Source organism: Panthera pardus, unplaced genomic scaffold (genome assembly GCF_024362965.1).
Source record: "Panthera pardus isolate Hobbes unplaced genomic scaffold, ASM2436296v1 HiC_scaffold_26, whole genome shotgun sequence".
Lineage (NCBI taxonomy): Eukaryota > Metazoa > Chordata > Mammalia > Carnivora > Felidae > Panthera > Panthera pardus.
In genome coordinates this window covers 20,246,048-20,262,349 of record NW_026526832.1, presented here as the reverse complement: position 1 = coordinate 20,262,349, position 16,302 = coordinate 20,246,048, and the positions used below count along the sequence as shown (strand labels likewise).

Sequence of the window (16,302 nt, the reverse complement as noted above, 5' to 3'; positions counted from 1 at the left end):
CCAAGGCCAACCATATGGCTATTGGCTTCTATCCTTCTATATACCTACTGATATTTTGAAACCAGTAAGTGTCCACCCCTGCCGGCAGCTTTTCGGTTGCACCCTGGGCAAAAGAAATTTCTTTTCCATTCCTTTGGGCTTTGAGCCCTCCAGGACACGTCAGCAGGGTCTTCGATAACAAAGGTTTGCGATCTGGGCTTCTCTTATCTGTATCCAAGCAGGTTATCTTAAAACCTTCTTTACTATATAAACTACTAATAGGTTACTAAAGAATAAATGTAGCTTAGACCTTTATCCCATGAGAATCCTAACTTCTTATTCTCTTTCCACCAGACATGGCATTACATTATTGGCAACAGTAAATGATAGATTGTTAGATTGGGAAGGGAACTTAGCTGAGATATTGATGCAGGCAGGCTGGGTCCAAGGATCCATCGTGGGGGGCAAGCGGGGGGGGGGGGGGGTCCTGCAGGACCAGGCAAGAGGCTACAGGGTAGAAGTCAAATGCAAGCTAGGAAGAAGTGAAAACAGAGTTTACTGGATAGCACGAGTGACAGAGAACAGATGAGTGCCTGGGAGACTCAGAAAGGAAAGGAGAGTTAGTCTCATTGTAGCTTGGGGTTAGCGGTTTATATTGGAAAGGGGTCCTGTATACGTGTTCCTTCAGGAATCCAGGATCGGTCCCATCAAAGGTGAGAGACCGGTGAATAATAGGTTTTCTTCCTTCCGTCCTTCCTTCCTTTCTTTCTTTTAAATATATTTATTTATTTTGAGAGAGACAGAGACAGCATGAGTGGGGGAGGGGCAGAGAGAGAGGGAGACAGAGAATCCCAAGCAGGCTCCATATTGTCAGCAAGGAGCCCGATGCAGAACTCGAACTCATGAAACTATGAGATCATGACCTGAGCGAAACCAAGAGTTGGATGCTCAATCAACTGAGCCACCCAGGCGCCCCGATAGGTGGTATTCCATAAATCGTTGAAAGTGGGGACTACCGATGCCACCTTCAGCCAGGTTTGTTTGACGCTAACGTTCTGGAACGTATTTGGGATCCGGCTCTTCTTAGATCCTGTCAGGTGTTTGGGGCCTGAGGACGAAAAATGATTAACCCTCTTGCTTCCCCCCTTGGAGTGGGAACCTGAGTAGCTTCTCTGGTTTTTACTCAGATGCAAATAGAAATACAGAACATGAGTCAATAGGGCCGAGCAGGAAAACAGAGATGGAGCCTTTTAAAAATGGAGTCTCTTCCTCTTAAATACAGAGAACAAACTGAGGGCTGCTGGAGGGGAGGTGGGCCGGGGCGGGGGGCGGGGGGGGGGGGCGTGTTAAATGGGGGATGGGCACTAAGGAGGGCACTTGCTGGGATGAGCACTGGGTGTCATAAGTAAGAGACGAATCACTGGGTTCTACTCATGAAGTCAAAGCTGCACTGTATGTTAACTAACTTGAGTTTAAGTAAGTAAATAAATAAATAAACAAACAAATAAAATGGAGTCTCCTCAGTTTCCCTATCTCAGTATTATCTACTTCAGCCTTCTCACTTATAGAGGAGGAAAAGGAGCCAAGAGGAGAAACTGACTTGGCAAAGATCACACAATTAGTGGATGGCGAGCCAAAGCTTGAAGCCAGGTGTTCTGACTTTGAATTGAGGGAATTTAGATACAGGGAATTAAGCTGGATTAATTTTAAATATAGAATAACTGGAACTTCTGTCTACAAAAATGAATTAAAGATAATATGAGACAGCATTGATCCCACAAAGAAAGCAGTTCTTCAAAAAGTCTTCTTTTCCTAAGGAGAAGAGGAAAATAAATACAATCTAAAATCAGGCGAGGGTAGGAGGGTATGAATCAGGCAGTTCTTTGGAAGTCAGCTCATGAATACCTTACTTATCTAGAGGTCCTTAATTTGGCAAATGTGACCATTGGGAACAAACCTGTGATCTACAAGGAAAAATACGAAATACCTTATACAAATCACCAAAGGCTTCCAGATGGTAATATAACTCCGTGAAAGAAGTTTTGTTTTGTTTTGTTTTTCTTTTTCTCCTCTGAGTGAACAGCTATGTATTAAGGTTTGATGAGGGGCAACTAATGGAGAAGCGGACACAGGAGTCAGACAGCTGGGGATCCAAATCGGCTTCATTACTGGAAGAGCTGAGTGGGAGAAGATGGTTTGGATCTCAGCCAGATGCACTTCCCAATACATCCTCCTCAAACTGAATTTGCGAAGCTGGACCCTGACACGGCCAGGCATCTCCGGGTCTCCCTTGCGGGGACCGGCTTGCTGAGAGCGAGTCTGGAGGATGGGCCACTCCCAAAGAGGGAACACCCAGAGCCTGTTCTGCATGTCTTATCAAGCAGTTAAACCACTTTTTGCTTGGGGAAGAGGTTGGGGGGTGAGGGGGGAACAAACGGTCTATCCTTCCGGGGAGGAGAATTTCCCTCCCTTCAGTGGAAAGAAAGGGGAGAAGAATTGAAGAAACTTCCTTGCCAGCACCATCCAAGATGATAACAAGGTTTGTTTCAATATTCTAGTGAAAGAGAAAACTGGAAAACTTCACTTAACTAATTGACGAAATATACAAATGGGTAGATTTTATCAAGTCGGTAAACCTAGAAAATGCGTTTCAATATAAGCCATATAGGAAGGTGTGCGAGAGCAAAACATAGTAGGTACTTGTACTGGAAAACCTACTGTCATGCTTATATTCTACTTACTTTTTGACTCGCTTCCTAGAATTACCTTCTATCCATAATCCCCAGTTTACTGTGGAACTAGTCGTTTTACACCGTCATGCTGCTCCCTGATCACAGTGGAGTCAGTGAGGACACATCTAATGCCACCTTGGGAACATTTCTCTCTTCTGAGATATTCTGGGAGCTGGGACCTAGTAAGAGCCTGAGGTCGGATCTGCAACACGTAAAACTCAGCAGCTACTGTTTTTCGGCTGCGTGGACTGGGGAGATGGTCTGGGCTCAAAGGAAGAGTGAGACTAACGTGTGGACGGAAACAGAAGAAGGGAAAATTGGAAGGTGTGTGGAAGAGGGAAGGAAACGGACAGTCCATCGTTTCAACTTTAGTTTATCCTTTCTTTTATTTTTTTCTTTCAATGTTTCTTGATTTTTGACAGACAGAGCGAGCAGAGGAGGGGCAGAGAGAGAGGGAGACAGAGGATCCGAAGCAGGCTCTGCGCTGTCAGCGGGCCATGCGGGGCTCAAATTCACCAACCTCGAGATCATGATCCCAGCCAAAGTCTGACGCTTAACTGACTGAGATACGCAGGTGCCCCCAACTTGAGTTTATTCTTGATGCTTATTTGCACTCCTGGTCTTGAGTTCCATCAGGGACCCCAACTTCTTTCAATGATTTCCCTTCTTGCTTGAGCTAGTTAGGGCAGGTTTCTGTTATTTATAATTAAAGGAATGTGTATGGACACGTGCTCAGAAAAGCCAAGGAAGCTATAACAGTGGAAAAGTGGTTATTATATTAAACTACAGGATTACACGACCTTGTGATTCAAGACAATCACTTCATCTTTCTAGAGACCTCACTTTCACATCAATACAATGAAGGAGTTGAATTATATGATCTTTGGAGCATATATGATCCTGGGTGGTTCAGTCAATTAAGTGTCCGACTTCGGCTCAGGTCACGAGCTTGTAGTCCGTGAGTTCGAGCCTCACGTCGCCCTATGCTCTACCTTTTATTCCCATGACCTATTCATTCCATACCTGGAAGTCTGTACCTTCCATTCCCTTTCACCCCTTTTACCCATCCCCCTCCATTCCCTTTCTTATGATTTTCTCAAGATTTCACTTTCTCTAAGTTACTTTATTATAAGAATGTAGTATATAATATATGCAACACACAAAATATATGTTAATTGACTGTTTATATTATCAATAAGGCTTGCCCTCAACAGTAGGCTATTTGTGGTTAAGTTTCTGGGGAGTCAAACGGTATACGTGGATTTTGGACTGTGCTAGGGGTCAGCACCCCTAACCCTTGAGTTGTTCAAAGGTCAACTGTACTTTAAAAATGTTGTTCCACTTCTTTCTGGCCTTCATGGTTTCTGATGAAAAATCCATGGTTATTGTTCCCTTGTAAGTAATGTATCATTTCTATGGCTGCTTTCAAGGTTTTTTCTTTGTCTTTAATTTTTAGCTGTTACAAGGTGGCTAGGCTGGGCCTTTTTTTAAGGCTTGCCCTGTTTTGGATTCACTGAGCCTTTTCCATACGTAGCTTTATGTGTCCCATCAAATTTGAGCCATTATTTCTTCAAATAGTTTATCTGCACCACGTTCTTTCTCCTCTCTTTCTTGGACTCTGATGCCAAGTATTAGACTTTTATTTTCTGTATTTTTTCGTAGACCTGTGTTCAGGTTTTCAAATTTTTCCCCTCTCTGTTGTGAATAACAGGTGTGATTTAGTTAAGGATGTTGAGATAGGAAAATTATCCTGGATTATCTGGGTGGGCCCAATGTAATCACACACTTCCTTATAAAAGGACGACAGGAATATGAGGGACAAAAAAAAAAACAACAAAACGATCTACAACAGAAGCAGAGGTTGGAGTGATTCACTTCGAAGCTGGAGAAAGGGACCACGAGCCAAAGAACGCAGGCAGCCGCTAGAAGCTGGAAGAAGGAAGGAGATGGATTCTTCTCTGGAACCTCCAGAAGAAATGCAGCCTTACCGACATCTTGATGTTAACCCTGCAAGATTCACTTCAGATTTCTGATCCTCATAACTGTAAGATACGACGTTTGTTTTGTTTTAAACCCTTATGTTTGTAGTAATTTGTTACAGAAGCAATAGGAAACCAATACAGAGTCTATGCAGTAATTTAAAAAAAATTATGATTACGGCATTACCATTTGGGTCTTTATATTTTCTATGTCTTTGCTGAGACTTTTCATCTTCTCATTCAACAATGTTCATACGACATTTTTAAAATACTTGCCTTAATGTCTTATTTTTGATCATTCCAACGTCTACGTCATTTCAGCATTGGTGCCTGTTGATTGTTGTTTTTTTTCTTTTTTTTCCCCATGTGAGTTGAGATTTCCTATTTTTTTTATATGCCAAGTAATTTTGGATTGTATCTGGACATGTGATATTATGTTATGAGACTGCAGGGGCGCCTGTGTGGCTCAGTTCGTTGAGCGACCAACTTCGGCTCAGGTTATGATCTCACGGTTTGTGAGTTTGAGCCCCCCGTCGGGCTCTGTGCTGACAGCTCAGAGCCTGGAGCCTGCTTCGGATTCTGGGTCTCCCTCGCTCTCTGCCCCTCCCCCACTCATGCTCTGTCTCTGTCTCAGAAATAAACATTTAAAAATTTTTTTAAAATTTAAATCCTATAGAAAATGTTGCTATTTTTGTGTAAGCAGGCAACTGACTGGTTTGGTTCATGTCATGAGATCTGCCCAACCTACCGTGGATTGTATTTTTCACATCAGTTCCCTTTTCACCAGCCGCACAGTGCTCTTCAGATCTGCTACGTATATGCCCCCTAGTGGTCAGTTTGCGCCCTGGTGACGGTCTGTCTCTTACTGTAGTTCAATCTACGGTATGCTGTTTGGGGTCAGATTCATGCAGGCACAACTGAAGATGAACTCAGGAGTTCATAAAACTCAATGGGGTCGTTTTTCTAAACTCCCTCTCTCTCAAGTTAGTCAAATGACTCTGGAATGATACTCTTGTCAAAGTAGCAGGCACGTAGCACACTTACAACTGTCTCCATTGCATGTGTTTAAAAACATTGTTAAGAGCATTGCAGAATGTTTATCACACCGATTCCCTTAAGTAGCACTCTTCTCAAAGTAGCACAGCACTCTTATAACAATCTTTATTACATTTTTTAATTTATTTTTTTAATATAATGTACTGTTAAATTAGCTAACATACAGGGTGTACAGAGTGCTCTTGGTTTTGGGGTAGATTCCTGTGATTCGTCACTTATATACAGCCCCCAATGCTCATCCCGACAAGTGCCCTCCTCAATGCCCATCACCCATTTTCCCCTCTCCCCCCACCCGTCAACCCTCAGCTTGTTCTCTGCATTTAAGAGTCACTTATGGTTTGCCTCCCTCCCTCTCTGTTTGTAACGATTTTTCCCCCTTCCCTTCCCCCATGGTCTTCTGTTAAGTTTCTCAAGATCCACATATGAGTGAAAACATGATATCCGTCTTTCTCTGACTGACTTATTTCACTCAGTATAATAGCTTCCAGTTCCATCCACGTTGCTGCAAATGGCATGATTTCATTCTTTCTCACTGCCAAGTAGTATTCCACTGTATATATAAACCACATCTTCTTCATCCATTCATCAGTTGATGGACATTTAGGCTCTTTCCATAATATGGCTATTGTTGAAAGTGCTGCTATTAACATTGGGGTACATGTGCCCCTATGCATCAGCACTCCTGTACCCTTTGGATAAATTCCCAGTAGTGCTATTGCTGGGTCGTAGGGCAGTTCTATTACATTTGTGTGTGTTTTTATAATTTTCTAAATGAATTATAGAATGACAATCATATCCATCTCCTTAAAACATTTTTTTCTTTATAGCAGGTGAGTGGCACTTTTACAGTCATCATTATTACATGTGTTTTTAAACACTTTTCTAAATTTAGAAGAGCTAAGTATTCTTAGAACACTCAAGGGGCACCTCGGTGGCTCAGTCGGTTGAGCTTCTGACTTCGGCTCAGGTCATGATCTCACGGTCTGTGAGTTCGAGCCCCGCATCGGGCTCTGTGCTGACAGCTCAGAGCCTGGAGCCTGCTTCGGATTCTGTGTCTCCCTCTCTCTCCCCATCCTTGCTCACGTTCTGTCTCTCTCTGTCTCTCAAAAATGAATAAACATAAAACATTTTTTGAAAAAAAAAAAAGGAATAATTCTTCTGCAGGACCAGGGTGACAGTGACCATGGCTGCCAGGGACCCCAGCCACAGGCACCTTCTTCATGAGAGAATTATTTCTTGTAATATATACGTAGGCTTTCATTTCTCAAATGAAATTTCTAGCACTGCATACAATTTAAAGGCTGTGCCTGTATAAAGATGGGATTTTTAAAAATAACCTATCAAGAGTGCTTTATCCTACTTAATTCTCCCTTGGCTTTTTACCTATTGCCTTAGTTGCAAGCCTTATTCCTTTATTTATCCCTTCCCACTTTATAAAATGTTAGAACTGTATGGTTTTATGCTAAATTGTAGGACTTTACAGTTCTACGGTGTTAGCTCTGCACGCTTTGCTATAATGTTCTGGCAGATATGTCTTTAAAGGTAGTACATTTGAAGCAACTCTACCAAAATAATAAAAGGCCCAATAATAATAATAAATAAAATAATAAAACACCCAATTCCTGGTATTCTTCTGTCTTTCCCTACTGGTCACCAATACATTTTTGGTTGGAAGAAGTTTGTATGTGTTATTTTGTGCTTTTCTTTTAAATACCATGCTGTTTTACCTTGTTTAAATTGAGATGAAAATTCACTTCACATAGAATTTTAAAGGGTACATTTCAATAGTTTTTAATATATTCCCAAGGTTGTGCCACCACTATCTAATTCCAGAACATTTTCATCACCCCAAAAGAAACCCCATGTCTGTTAGAAGTTATTCTCTGTCCTCCTCACCCTCATTGCCTGGCAATCACTAATCCACTTTCTGTCTCTATGGGTTTACCCGTTCTGGAAATTTCATACAAATGGAACCATACAATATACGGTTCTTTGTGCCTGGCCTCTTTCACACAGCATAATGGTTAAAGGTTCATCCATGTTGCAGCTCGGATCAGGCCGCCATTCCTTTTTGTGGGTGAATAATATCCCACCGTGTGGATATACACATTTTGTTCATCCATTCATCGGTTGAAAGACATTTAGGTTATTTCCATTTTTTGGCTATTATAAATAATGCTCCTGTGAGCATCATGTACAGGTTTTGGGGTATATTCCCAGGAGTGGAATTGCTGGGTCATATGGTAACTCCATGGTTAACTTTTTGGGGAACCGTCCAACATTTTTGCATAGGTGCTGCATCATTTCGTAATTCTACCAGCAACACACACAAGAATTCCAGTTTCTCCTCATCTTTGCCAACAATTGTTATTTTCTGCGTTTTCCTCCTTTTTTTTTTTTTTTTTTTTTGCAACCACTCACTTTTCTTTTTAATGACTGTATATTTTACCACATTGGTTTACCATTGTTTACAGTTTGGGTCCTTAATTCACTGGACATTTTGATTGCCTGCATTTTCCCCCTCCAGTGATAAATATGGCTCTTTATAAATCTTGGCAATAAAGATTCTTTTCTTTCAGCTTACCTCCTGGAAGTATATTCTTCCAGTGTGGGGTCACTAGGGTAATGAATATGAAGAGTTTTATAGGACTTCCTGGTGACAGCAACACATATTTCTTTATCCCCTCACAGTTCATTTAATTCAGTGAAAGCTTAACGAAGCCCCTCTCTTCCTCGCCGCTCACTGGGGGTGAGCAGCCATCTCCTACTTGGCATCACGGCTGCCCTCAGACCTTTGGTGAAGCCCGAGATCATTAAAAAGAGGACCAAAAAGTTCATCTGGCACCAGTCAGATGAATCTGTCAAAATCAAGTGCGACTGGTGGAAACCCAGAGGCATTGACAATAGGGTACCCAGAAGTCGATGCCCAACACTGGTTATGGGAGCATCAAGAAAGCCAAGCATGTGCTGCCCAGTGGCTTCTGGAAGTTCCTAGTCCACAATGCCAGGGAGCTTGAAGTGCTGCTGATGGGCAGCAAATCTCACTGTGCAGGGATTGTCTACAATGTGTCCCCCCGGAGACCCGCGAAGCCATGGTGGAAAGAACAGCCCAACTGTCCATCAGAGTCACCAGTCCTGATGCCAGGCTGCACGACGAAGAAAAGTGAATAGACAGCTCATATGCACGTTGTGTTTATGTTAATAAAACCATAAAAGTACCAAGGCGGGGTGGGGGGTGGGGTACTTACTGAGGACTTGTGGAGTACAAGGCATTATGCTAGGTTCCGGGGTTTACAGTTGTGGTCCTTACCCTCAAGGCACTCAGAATCCAGTAAGACAGATAAGACAATAGAAAATTTCTGGGGCGCCTGGGTGGCTCAGTCGGTTAAGCATCCGACTTCGGCTCAGGTCACGATCTCGCAGTTTGTGACTTCCGAGCCCCCGCGTCAGGCTCTGTGCTGTCACCCCAGAGCCCGCTTTGGATCCTCTGTTCCACCCCCCTCTCTGTCCCTCCCCAGCTCATGCTCTCTCTCTCAAAAATAAATAAACATTAGGGGGTGCCTGGGTGCCTCAGTTGGTTAAGTGTCTGACTCTTGATTTCGGCTCAGGCCGTGATCTCACAGTTTCATGGGTTGAAGCCTTATGTCAGGCTCTGCGCTGACAGCATGGAGCCTGCTTAGGATACTCTCTCTTCCATTCTCTCTACCCCTCCCCCACTCAGGCTCACTTGCTCTCTCTCTCTCTCCCTCTCTTTCTCTCAAAATAAAGAAATAAACTTAAAAATAAATACACATTAAAAATAGAGAATTTATAACATGTAAGTGTGAAGAAAGAGGTATGTACAGTGAGAAAGGAAACAAAGGCAAGAGAAATGTAGCTGAAATTAAATCTCTTTACAGCCTGCAGCCCACTGATAGACACCTGAAACACGCAGAGCGTGACCTTCCTCAAGCAACTCGTGGCTGCCTTACTTCCTTCATGGTTTTGTTTTATTAAAGACTAAAAGTAACCTTATCTTAACAGTAGCTAGCCCCTCAAGGTCCTAAAAGCCTTGCTTTCAAGTTTCTTAGAGACCTACGCGATCCCTAACCCCACCAACTTAAAAGTATATAATCAGTCACTCCTCACAACCCCAGTGCAGCTCTTTCTGCCCGCAGGTCCTGTCCCCGTGCTTTAATAAAATCACCTTTTTGCACCAAAGATGTCTCGAGAATTCTTTCTTAGCCGTTTGCTCAAGAACCCCATCATTTGGCGCCTGAACGTGGGGCTTTGAGTCTTTTTATCTGGACTCTGAGCCTTGGTGCAAACTTGGTGAGGAGTTTCTCTTTTCTTCCTTTACTCTCACTTCAGGGGCTTTTCAGGGAGTATGGTCTTATTGGAACATCAATTGCTCAGCTGCAATCCTCTAGCTACTGTATAGGGAGGAGAAAGCCTGCCTTTTGGCTGGAAGTTAGTAACCCTGGCCGGAATGGCAATAAGACCCAGAAACTTGATGCCCTCTCTTTATTCCTGTCCTTATACAAAGTCGTCTGTCTTGGGCACAGGACAGCCACCTAAGTGGCTGCCAATCTTAAGACTCCTGTGTGAGGTTTCCTCCATATTGGTCTAATGTGATCGCCTCCACATCACTGGTCTAGCCCCTTTGGGCCAGGAGACCCCACTGGGAGCCAGTTGAAACCAGTACTCAATTGAATTAAAGCCCAACCAGGGACCATTTCCTAAGGAAGTTGGCTATAAAGACTGTATGTGTTGGAATGTCGCTTAGATCATGATGGATTTCTGTCTTTACTGTTTTCTGTCAATGTCCTCTATCCACATGTAAATTACAGAATTGGGTAATTCCCCCTTGTAAAACTTTTCTAGTATTTTCCATGGGTTAAAAATGGCACAGCCATCAGGGAAATGAAGGCAAGACCTTCATGGCATGCTTCTCAAGACAAGGTAAACTAAGGCATGGCCTTTACAGCACGGCCTTTTACGGCATGGCTTTCAAGGCATGGCATGGTATTTTGGTCCATACACCAGGCACCCATTTGTAGCCTAGGGTGCAATGGGGAAGTGAAGGGACGCTAGCATCCTTTCTCTGGGGCCCTTAGCGGCTAGTCGGTGATCATAGTGATTTTGTGTGAGGGATGCCTCAGGTCGCTTTGACACCAGGAACCTCTGACACATCCTGTGTGGGACTCCACCGGGGAGTTGGGGGGGGGGGAGTTTTGGTAATGGAATTTCTCTACTTTCCTAGAAACATGGGATCTTCTTCAGTCCCCAAGGAATCTCCCTTGGGTTGCCTCTTAACCCCCTGGAATCAATTCAGATTGCAAAATTTAGGAAGGGACTGATCTTCTGTAACACTGCATGGTGTTAATAAGATCTATCAGATCTCTTCTGCAGGAAACAGGGCGAATGGACTGAGGTACCCTATGTCCGGGCTTTCATGGCCCTAGATCAGGATCCAGAATGGAGGGCCTCTTGCAGAATGTGTTTCACCACTAACCAGGCTGATAAACTCCCTCCTGATATATTGGATGATTGTCTAAACAGGCCTCCTCTGAATAAACCTAGGTTGCTGGACCATCCTTAATGAAGGCCATCCTTAATGAAGCTCTGACACTCTCTCTCACTGTTCCTCCTTCCTAATAGATTCAGGTTATACTAGCCGTATGTGGGGGCTCACTCATTTCTTGGGTTAATGACTATGATAATTGGAGCCAATTGTCTCTGGTTGGCCTACCTCAGGATGAAGACTTTAAAGAATATTACTCCCCCTCTCTCTACCCCTCCCCTGCTCATGCTGTGTCCCTCTCTCTCTCAAAAATAAATAAACATTAAAATTTTTTAAAAAGGGGGCACCTGGGTGGCTCAGTTGGTTAAGTGTCTTACTTCGGCCCAGGTCACGATCTCAGGTTCGTGAGTTTGAGCCCCACGTCGGGCTCTGTGCTGACAGCTCAGAGCCTGGAACCTGCTTCGGATTCTGTGTCTCCCTCTCTCTCTACCCCTCCCCTGCTCATGCCCTGTCCCCCTCTCTCTCAAAAATAAATAAACAGTAAAAAATTTTTGAAGAATATTCTCAAGCAGCTGCCAAAACTCCTTTTGTTTTGGGGAAGTTCCCTATATTCTGTGGTCTGACCTAGACTAGCCATTTCCACTTGTTGGGGGAAAAAAAAGTCTGCACCTGTTCATCTGTCTGGGCTTTAGGACTTGGAGACGTCTTTCTCTGTCCTCTGGGCTTTTATCCACCTCCAGGCTTCCTGGCTGCACCTCTCCTCTTCGCCCCCCCCCCCCCCCCCCGCCCCGCCACCCCTCCTCCTGTTTCTGCACCACCTTGGGTACAGTCTGCATCTTCCATACCTGTGGCACCATCAGCTCCTCCTCCTCCCCTCACTGTCAAGGAGCAAAGGGCACCCCCCTTGGACTTACACCGCCCATTTTAGATTTCCTGGCCAATGTCCCAAGTAAAAATTAACAATGGGGAACACAGTGATTGACTTTAAGTGGACACAGGTGGAATGTATTCGGTATTTAAACTAATTTAAATTTGTTGGCTTAATTAAGATAGACATGTCTGTAGAGTTATCAGGATTAGATATGTAAAACTCTTTCTACCTAGGTTTACTGAAGGCCAAACAAACTGGTGTTATCTCCGTTGCAATTTGTTAACCAAAAGACGACTTAAAATGATGGCTAACTCTGTCTCAGGAGTTTTCGTGGGTAATTGTTAAGACAGCTTTCAGTTCTTGGCTACCTGAAGCCTTAAGGTTCTGTTTGGTTGATAAGTTAAAGTTAAATTCATTGGACATCTAGGTGTTTTCCAAATAGGATAAGGTGTTAAAGCATTAATTACTAAACATAGGTTTATGCTTTTGACTTATTGCAGAAAAAACTAAGGGTATTTGGGTCTGCTGGAAAACCTGCTTTGTGCTTAGTTGATTCATAAATTTGCCATCTAAAAAATTCTGGTGTCACAGTTCACGATTGGTTACTACTTAGTTTTCATCGGAGTCTAAGGTTTCTAAGAGTTAAAATTCTGCTGAATGTAATTAAGACTGATGGAAATAAGGAAAGCAACTCTGTATGTAGAAAAGTAGAAGACACTTGTAATAAGGAATACATTTTCGTTGCAGGTAAAAGTAAGTAATTTAGTCCTAAATGAGACTGGTTGTTTGGAGAGAAATGGCTTGGGACAAAACCTAAATGCAAAGGAAAGTTGTAGAAGGTTCATAAAGGGAAATCTTTGGAAAGGAATTTTATGTGCAGTTAGGACGGACTAAGATTGAAATGAATGGATTTTAAAAATACACTGGTATAAGATTAAAATTCTGCTTTTCTCTCTGTGAAAAAGACAAAGTTTTCTTGGATTGTTGATCTGCTCTTGATTTTAAAAAATGTAAACAAAGGTCTTTTCTCTTTTGTCTTATGGGAAAATCAAAGCTTTATGTTTTGTCTTTATCAGGCCTTTGATTACTTCATTAAAACGTCTCAATGCTAAAGGAGCTAGGTTTTGCTAATGACTATATAAACCTACATATTTCCCTTTAGAATTTCTTATTGCTGTCTTGGCTAAATAAATAATTAAGGGTTGTAATGATCTGTAATTCTATTTAGGATGTGCTTTATAACTTTCTAAAGTTTTAACAAACTTCCCAGGATTTGAATTGTAGATGAAATCTTTTTGACCAATTGGGCCTTTTTATTTGGTATGGTACTTGGAAAGCCCTGTCAAACAAATAATGGTAAACCTTAGGTTGTATTGCTTGGGTAAATGCTATAACTGCTCAAATATATATAATATGTATATATATTATATATTTGATATATAGATACTATATATATATATTTTGTATATATAAATATATATATGGTATATATAAATAAATATATATGTATATTTGGTATATATAAATATATAAAATTCCTAAATTTTTAATATGCTTGCTATGAGGTTATCACTTAACATTCTAATTATCAAAGTGTTATGTGTCACAGAAATAACTGAATTTCCTTATTAATTGCATCATAATGAACTCTCATATCAGATTGTTAACCATGTCCATTTTTGAGTCTTTTGCTATTTATAGTTATTGTTCTGATGCTCTAACAAAACGTGTTTCATCTTCAAGGAGATGTATAAAAAGGACTTTTAGGACAAACAGGTATTTGACATCTTTAAGATCATAAAACAAATGGGTAGAAATTTTCAGAACTAAAAAGCTGCATTCAAACTGAACAAGAATTAGTAACATGGGACTAAATAAATTAGGGAAGATTGTAGTTTTTGTGGCTCTTGTTGGAAATATTACTGATTCTATAATGTTTGCTCTTCCATATTAAGGAAATTTTCTCTTAAAATATCTATGACATACAGAAATGTGATAAAGTATTCACTTGTGAACAAACTGAACCTACCTGAACCCTCAGAAAGTCAAAAGCTCTCAGTAAGTATTCTCTCCTTCATGGCAATTACACTTGCTCGCCTAAGTTCAGTAAGAACCTGTTCTTGTAATAGGACACCATTGGAAATACTCGTTATTTTACCAAGGCTTTGACTAGAATGTCATATTTGAGGGTGACGTTCATAGACTCAGATGTGACCAGACAGCTTTAGGGAACTGAAGTTGACTTTCTGAAACTTGCTGCCAATAAAGCCCCTTGGGAAAGTTGTTCTGGTACCTTGCTTATAGCTCGTAGAGTTCCCAGCAGCCTTACCAGGTAAGTAAAGAATGTCACTTCCTGGCAGGTGCAGGATATCTTGGGGACCTCGCGGAAGGAATTTGCCCAAATCTACAGGTACTGCAGGCATGTCTGATGGCAAGTACTTGGCTTGGCTTCTGGCCTGGAGAGGCTACTAAAGTTCAATCTAGATTCCTTATCAAAAGTTCCAGCAAAGCAAATTTTAAAAGATCCACAGGCCCAATTGCTGTTCTTGCTGAGCTTATGTAAATAATTAGGCCTTCTTTGTTAAAAGTGGACTTGTTCTACAAATGAATTAGTCTTGATTTGGCTGTCTTCAGAAATAAGGGTTATTAGAAAATTTGTGTTCCAGTAACTCACCTTTGCAGATGTTAAATTCCAATTCTGATTGTCTTTAAATGTTTGTTGTTTGCTAGACAACTCGAGGTAAACTTCAAAGATGCTTCAAGCCTGACATCTAGAAATCTTCTCACTGGCGGCACTTCAGACTCACTCAGTTTATAATTTTGCTCCAACCATTAACCTGTATTTTTCCTGTTTCTATAAAAGTGCCTCTTATTAATTACCTGATTGCTTACTAAGCAAAACAGAGTCCATGTGATGGTTAACCCCACTCATTACACAATCAAGGCCTTAAATGACTCTCAAAATAACATTATATTATAAAACACTAAAATAACTCAAATGCATCACACAGTTCTACAAAATAAAATGGCATTAGATGTTTTAACTGCTGCACGAGGTAAAACTTATGCCTTTATAAAAACAGAACGCTGTATATACATCCGAGATTATCACAAAAATAGTTCTGAGTTTCTAACTGACAAATACTCAAATTGGCTCTTTAAATTATCTCTCTCTTTCCCTTAATAATTGGTTAAACTCCTGGACTAAAGGAAAATTTTTGTCAACTATCAAAGGACTCTTTTGTAAATTTTTTGATTTTTAATTGTTTTAATGTTTATTTATTTTTGAGAGAGAGAGACACAGAGCACAAGCAGGGGAGGGACAGAGATAGAGGGAGACACAGAATCTGAAGCAGGCTCCAGGCTCTGATGGGTCAGCACAGAGCCCGATTTGGGGCTCGAACCCACCAACAGCGAGATCATGACCTGAGCTGGAGTCAGATGCTTAACCGGCTGTGCCACCCCAGGCACCCCATTTACCAAAGGACTCTTATTTGGGCTTCTGTTTCTTTTTGTTATTTTAATTGTGTTTTGCTGTTTTCTCCCATGTCTCTCCACCTGGTGCTAAGATTCCTTCACTGCCATAACTTCAAGCCAACAGATGATCCTTTCTACTCAAGGAAACTCCCATATGTTATCAACTCTAGATACATCTGCCTTAGCCTTTCCTAACTCCTATTAAATTCTCAACTGACCAACTTTGACCCATAGGTAGAAATATCTCTATGCCCCTATTCAGCAGGAAGAAACTACCAAAGATGAGACCTTCTGCCTTCAACAACCTTAAAGATTTAAGGGTCCAAGTTGTTCAGGGGGGGAAATGATGAGGGAAACAAAGGCAAGAGAAATGTAGCTGAAATTAAATCTCTTTACAGCCTGCAGCCCACTGATAGACACCTGAAACACGCAGAGCGTGACCTTCCTCAAGCAACTCGTGGCTGCCTTACTTCCTTCATGGTTTTGTTTTATTAAAGACTAAAAGTAACCTTATCTTAACAGTAGCTAGCCCCTCAAGGTCCTAAAAGCCTTGCTTTCAAGTTTCTTAGAGACCTACGCGATCCCTAACCCCCACCAACTTAAAAGTATATAATCAGTCACTCCTCACAACCCCAGTGCAGCTCTTTCTGCCCGCAGGTCCTGTTCTCATGCTTTAATAAAATCACCTTTTTGCACCAAAGATGT

At 41.7% G+C, this 16,302-nt stretch overlaps 1 long non-coding RNA gene and 1 pseudogene across 1 annotated transcript; both read left to right on the top strand.

Annotated features, from left to right (window-relative positions):
• The first annotated feature begins 204 nt into the window (after positions 1–204).
• LOC109267254 (uncharacterized) lies at positions 205–5,086 on the top strand. Its single transcript, XR_008418079.1, has 5 exons — positions 205–692; positions 2,063–2,518; positions 2,872–3,035; positions 3,138–3,285; positions 4,511–5,086. It is a non-coding gene; the product is annotated as an uncharacterized LOC109267254 (long non-coding RNA).
• Positions 5,087–6,929: 1,843 nt separating this feature from the next.
• LOC109262760 (60S ribosomal protein L32-like) lies at positions 6,930–9,104 on the top strand (annotated as a pseudogene).
• Positions 9,105–16,302: the final 7,198 nt, after the last annotated feature.